Here is a 6,357-nt window from a genome sequence, read left to right as displayed (position 1 = left end):
GTGTGAAACCCCTGCAAACATGGGACACAGAACAGGTATGGATACGCTTTAAAAAACTAGTGTGAAAAGTATCTAGGAACAGAGCTGCCAGGTCCACCATCTAACACAAAAAAAGCTGCCCTGAACAACGACCTGTAACTAATGTAGAAACTCAAAGTCCAGGGAATGATATATTACAATATTTGAATATAATATTTTACTACTATTTATACTATTAAGTGCAAAGTGTTCAAGTGTAAAATATGATACAATAATTAGTAAATAATCCACCCCCATGGCAGGGATTCCCATGCCCCCAGTCTCCTTCCCGGGCTACCACTTGCCAAGCTGGCAAGGGAGAGAAAGGTGAACAGAGGCAGGCAAGAGTGCACTGTGCAGGCCCCAAATGGCATCCAGTTCTTCAATTTTAAAATTGCTTGTGCCCTCTTTCAGCATTTCTTCAACTCTGTACTGGATTTCTGCTGGTTTTAAATCTTCACAAATTTGGATTTTTAGACCCTATTACAATGCTTATTGAGATGTTCCTGTTGGCAACAGAGGATGGGACTTGAAACAATAGGTTTAAACTACAGGAGGGAACGTACCGGTTGGACATTAGGAAAAATTTCTTAACTTTAAAAGTAATTCAGCAATGGAATTGGCTGCCTAGGGATGTGGTAGGTTCCCCCTCATGGGTAGTCTTCAAGGACTGGATGGATAAATACTGGTCAGAGATGCTTTAGGCTGTTTCTGCATTGGGCAGGGGGTTGGACTAGATGGTCTGTAAGACCTCTCCCACCTCTATTATTCTATTATTCTACGTCCTCGAAATTGACTATACTTACTCATACTGTGTAATCCGCCTTTTGTCCCAGGGAGAAAGGTGGACTGTAAATAAGAAGCAACACTGTGCTAGTTGGACCAATTTTCTAGTAATTGGCCCCAAAATGGAGTGGAAACGGGCCTACTGAGATGTTGTCTGTTCTGGATTAAACTGGAAGTGGTGTCATTGGACGGCCGATCTTAAGGTTGCCGGTCTCCAGGTGGTAGCTGGAGATCCCCCAAGATTACAACTGGTTTCCAGGTAACAGCAATCCATTTTCCTGGAGAAAATGGCTGCTTTGAAGGGTGAACTCTATGGCAATATACCCCTCCGAGGCCCTTCCCCTCCCCAAACCCTGCCCTCCAGGCTCCACCCCCAAAATCTCCAGGCATTTCCCAACCTGGACCTGGCAACTGGGGCCTGCAGAGCATGCACACACAAAACAAGAGAGCTTGGCACCCCCAGCCAATGCCTCCTCTCACTTTTTGGGTCGGAGGCCTGGCAACCCTAACTAGGAAGTTAGAAAGTGTGTTATTTAACTCAGGTCTGATTTAAAAGATGATGCAGGGAGAAAGAAGACGGCGAAACTCCACCTCCTTTCCTCTCTTAGTTCTAAGGCTAGCTGAATCCCTTGCCTTTGAACATTTTTTTAAACCTCTATAAGCTCTCACTGCAACTGTAATCTTCCAAACCTCTCAAAGCCATTGACATTCTCATTCGGCATGAATCATGCTACTGACAACAATCCAAGACTCACTGATGTAAACGTCAGGTTAGCCACTGACTTCAATAAACATAACAGTCGGCGCTTTGGTTGTACAGCAGTGGGCCGAGCCTCTTTTCATTGGAACGCTCTTCAAGACCGGGAGCTTGAAAATTCTCCAGCAAGCCAGCACATAAACAAGCAAAGAGCCTCGAAGAGACTGGGAGAACGTGTGAAATTTTTTTTGGAAGGGAGGATTGTTCTGTAGAATGTATCATTCGGCAATATTCGGGGGTGTGGAAAACTGAATGGGAGAAATGATGAATGGAAAGGAGAAAAAAAACTGGACTGAAATGCTTTTCCTTGTACGAAAGGACTTTAAAGATTTGGATCTCGTCTTGTTTTTCCTTCGCTGAGGTACAGGACTTGGCCAGCCATTCAGTATTTCTTTTCTTTTGTAGTGAATGCACAAAACAGCCCCTTGCAAGCTTGGCATTGGCCGACATGTCTGACTCCCAAGACATTTGAGAAAGATATTACTTGGGAAGGCTTCTTGAGTGAGGAAAACCAAGAACATACGGGAACAGGACAAAAGCAGAATACAAGACCAAACACGGCGAAGAAGAGAGGTCTGCCATGTTGGGTTGCTGCAGTGTTGTGAGAACAGCACTCATGTCACGTATGCCAGCAAACCTGCCATGATTGTATTCTGCATTTGGCACTGGTCAATGCTCTTTGCCAGAGTTATATGCTGTATTCTGTGTGGATCCTCTGAGAGTGTCTTAATGGCTAATATTAATTGCAGGAGGGCCAGTGGGCCTCTCCGTTATCTGTTGGAAATATGTACTTTCACTTCTTCCAGCGAGCGTCCTTAGAAGAGAGCTGCCATCAGCGCACAGAGTATCTTTTCCCAGAGACTGGGATTTTTTGCTTTGTACTTCATGCGGTCTAAACTAATCTGTTCCCATGCAGGGTTTCACACCAGAATGTCAACGGACCTCAGAGGGAGGGAAGTTTCCCTATAATTAGCAATGCCTTAGTCTGAATTGTCACTTCTGCCAATTGCCACTTTGGGGTGAACACCTGTACTGTATGGATCTCAATAAAGCTACTTCAACTGGAACACCTGTGTGTTAACCGTGGAGGGCTTGAGGGACCCAACTGCCAGGGACTGACAACTTGCAACTTGAGACCTTCTGTTCTTCAACAAAACCAAAAATATTTAGAAGATCCAGGGCAAAATATGGGCTGGTTCAATCTATCAAAAATATATAGCTGATCCTCCATAAACTAATATGAGGGTAACAGAGTAGCATTATGTATTGTCGAAGGCTTTCACGGCCGGAGAACGATGGCTGTTGTGGGTTTTCCGGGCTGTATTGCCGTGGTCTTGGCATTGTAGTTCCTGACGTTTCGCCAGCAGCTGTGGCTGGCATCTTCAGAGGTGTAGCACCAAAAGACAGAGATCTCTCTCTGTCTTTTGGTGCTACACCTCTGAAGATGCCAGCCACAGCTGCTGGCGAAACGTCAGGAACTACAATGCCAAGACCACGGCAATACAGCCCGGAAAACCCACAACAGCCAGAGTAGCATTAATTGCAGAGAAAACATGATGGGAGTTTGGAGCTTGCTGGCCAGTGTGAGTGTGTGAGAGAAAACAACAAACTTACACTTAGCTTAGGTTTAGAAAAGAAATAAGAGTTCTTTATTCTAGGAACTCCATACTGTGATAGGAAAGAGGAGAAAGAGATTCCTATAGATTCCAATCTACCTATCTAGTCTAAGGATGGGCATGGATTTCAGGACAAGTTCTGCATCCATGATGCAAGATGGAGAGAAGAGGTAATTGTGTGATAAAGGGAGGAAGAGAAGGATGTAACAAGGAGGAAGTCCTGAGATTAGCAATCTACACATCAAAGTATAGGTCAAGGCAAGAATAAACAGACGCCCTAACCTCTTTATCTTTCTCATTTTCTGCTTTGTCTTCCTCTGAAACCTCAGGAAAAGGACAGCTTTAAGTCAAACAATATACAACATCTCTTATTCTAAATTATCTTTCATCAGCTGTGTTGGTCTGCAATTGAAGAGCAATATCCGAGTCCAGTAGCACCTTAAAGACCAATCGAATTTCCAAGGTAAAAGCTTTTGAGAGTCAGAGGGAGCTTGGACTCTTGAAAGCTTGCAAGACCAATCACGTTGGTCTTTAAGGCTCCTCTGGACTCAAATCTAGCATCTTTGAAGCCTAGCTGCTTCTGCATCCTTTGAAGTGATTGCAGCACCACTAGCTACTACCTGAGAGCATAGTGGATCTTGCTAAATACTCATCCAGATCATAAACCTTGTCCATCTTTGCTGCTGGACCCACATGTCAAATTTACACGAACATGTTTATCACTCAGTGGTGCCATGCCAGATGTGCCAGAGATTTCTCAGGTTTGAAGCAGGAACGTCAAGATCCACAACTGTAAGAAGATTTAAGCACTCAGAGCCCTCACAGAAACAGAGGAGAATAAGAGACGTACCTTGCAACTGGTGGGGGAAGGGCTGTGGCTCAGTGGAAGAGCATCTGTTTGGCATGCAGAAGGTCCCAGGTTCAATCCCTGGCAGCATCTCCAGAGATGAGCAGATAGTAGGTGATGTGAAAGACCTCTGCCTGAGATTGTGGAGAGCCACTGTCAGTCAGAGTAGACAATATTGACCTTGATGGACCAGGGGTCTGACTCCGTATAAGAAAGCTTCATGCTTTCGTGAGACAGAAAGCAGGGCTCTCTAGGATTGTCAGTGCTGAGACTTAGATCCAGAGGAGTTAGCCGTGTTAGTCTGTTGTAGCAAAATAGAAGAGTCCAGTAGCACCTTTAAGACTAACCAACTTTACTGTAGCATAAGCTTTTGAGAATCACAGTTCTCTTCGTCAGATGCATCTGATGAAGAGAACTGTGATTCTCAAAAGCTTATGCTACAGTGCTGAGACTGTGATTCATTTGGAAAGGCTCGAGAGCTGGAGCAGAAGATTCTTGATAGTATTGATCAATGGTCAAAGGGTGTAGAGAGCTCTCTCAGTTTCTCGCTTTACCATAACTACCTACCTTGACTGTGCCCTGACTGTAATTACCCTCTTTGCTAGAGATCTTTGCCCTCTAGCAAAAACCTTTCTGGCATACACAGAAGGAAAGAAGTCCACAGCTAATTACACACTCCACTGCCTGCTTTCTTAGCAAAGCAGCCACTTCTGACACCACTCATCCATCATGAATTGCCAGCACAAATCAGTCTAATAGGAAAAGAAAACAGCTTTGCTAAGGATATGAGTCTGAAGGATATGGCGTCTGAAGAAGGGAGCTCTGACTCTCTGAAAATCTTGCTGGTCTCTATGTGCCACTTGACTCGTGTCCTGCTGTTCTACTGCAGACCAACATGGATACTCACCTAAGCTTTGGTAAGGGTGTTGCTCCACCTGCAAAAGAAAAGGATGCCGTTAAAAATAAAACAGGACAGGGAGAGCAACAATTTCTAATCAGAGTGAAGGCAAGTCTCTCCTTTTGAGATCCCATCTCAAACCTCCTGCTGTTCTTTATGTTCCCCCTCAAGAAAAATGGAAGAGAAGCTGGATAATGTCAGAGCATGAGGCCAGGATCCTGCATGCGGGATCTCATTCACACAGTCCAAGCCCCAAACATACTAGGATAGGTTGAACGACTGGCCTCTCCTCTGCTGTCCGATAGCGTTCTGTCCTGCCAAATGCTAGGCCGGATAAGAGAAGCCAGGAGGAGTCATCTCTTTCCAGCACAGTGAAGGTAATAAAAATACCCAACTTGCTGACAGGCAAGTTCTCCTGGGCTGGTTTTTCTCTATTTTTTGAGTCAGTTTGGAACCCACCAGCTGGGGTGGGGTGGGTTCACTTAATTATGAACCAGGAGGCTTTGGAGGGCCCAGTCCTGGCTGCAAACCCATTTCCATGATGTAAGATTTCCATTTGTTGAGACAAAAGCATTGAAAAGAATTGGAAATTGGTTTCGTAAACACGACAGAATGACTACCAGTATTGGCATGTGGACTTCTCTTTTAGAAATAAATCACAAAATCATATTTTAAATGATTCTTCTGTGTGTGCCTTGAAGAGAAAAGAATGTCCTTATTTAGCTTGCAAGCTTTAAGACGGTTTTCAATGTTGGAGGAACCTCACTTAGAAGGTTGAGAGGAGCCATTCAGGTGGTGAATGGCCAAAAGAAGATCGGCTTGATGGGGGGAAATCACTCACTGCTGGGATCAAGCAGCCTCTGCAAAAGAAACCTGAATGTGTCTTAGAGCCAAGCTACAAGTGACGCCTGACACAGGTTGGACACTTGTCAGCTTCCCTCAAGTTTTGATGGGCAATGTAGGCATCCTGGTCTTGCAGCTGTAATGGAGAGCCAAGCTGTAAGACCAGGATGCCTACATTTCCCATCAAAACTTGAGGTAAGATGACAAGCGTCCAACCTGTGTAAGGCGTCACTTGTAGCTTGGCTCTCACTCCCTTTGCTTTCTGTTCATCTGTTCGTAGATGAACAGAAAACAAAGGGAGAAAGACACATTCACAGTGCCGTAGACTTGTCAGTGAGAACATCACTGTACAAAATTAGGGTGTGTGTGTAAAATGTTGCAGAGAAACAAATCTTGGTTGCTAAGAGAAACACACAGTGCCGTGAAGGGTATTAAGCAAAGAAGCAGAAATAGAAATCCACAGTTCATTTCAAGTCAGTTGGATGGATCCTATTTGCTCTTCTGTTTAGTACCCCTCAAGCCTCACCTTCATGGACCTGTGCGGATTTTGCTTCTTGTTGGGTGTGTTCTGTTTTTCAGTAGAATATTCTTA

The 6,357-nt window shown here is 44.5% G+C and overlaps 1 non-coding gene across 1 annotated transcript; it reads left to right on the top strand.

Moving 5' to 3' along the window:
• The first annotated feature begins 4,046 nt into the window (after positions 1-4,046).
• Positions 4,047-4,117, top strand: TRNAA-GGC (transfer RNA alanine (anticodon GGC)). The gene has a single exon. It is a non-coding gene; the product is annotated as a tRNA-Ala (tRNA).
• The last annotated feature ends 2,240 nt before the right edge of the window (positions 4,118-6,357 follow it).

This window comes from Eublepharis macularius, chromosome 11, assembly GCF_028583425.1.
Source record: "Eublepharis macularius isolate TG4126 chromosome 11, MPM_Emac_v1.0, whole genome shotgun sequence".
Classification (NCBI taxonomy): domain Eukaryota; kingdom Metazoa; phylum Chordata; class Lepidosauria; order Squamata; family Eublepharidae; genus Eublepharis; species Eublepharis macularius.
This window is presented reverse-complemented; position numbering and strand designations above follow the sequence as displayed.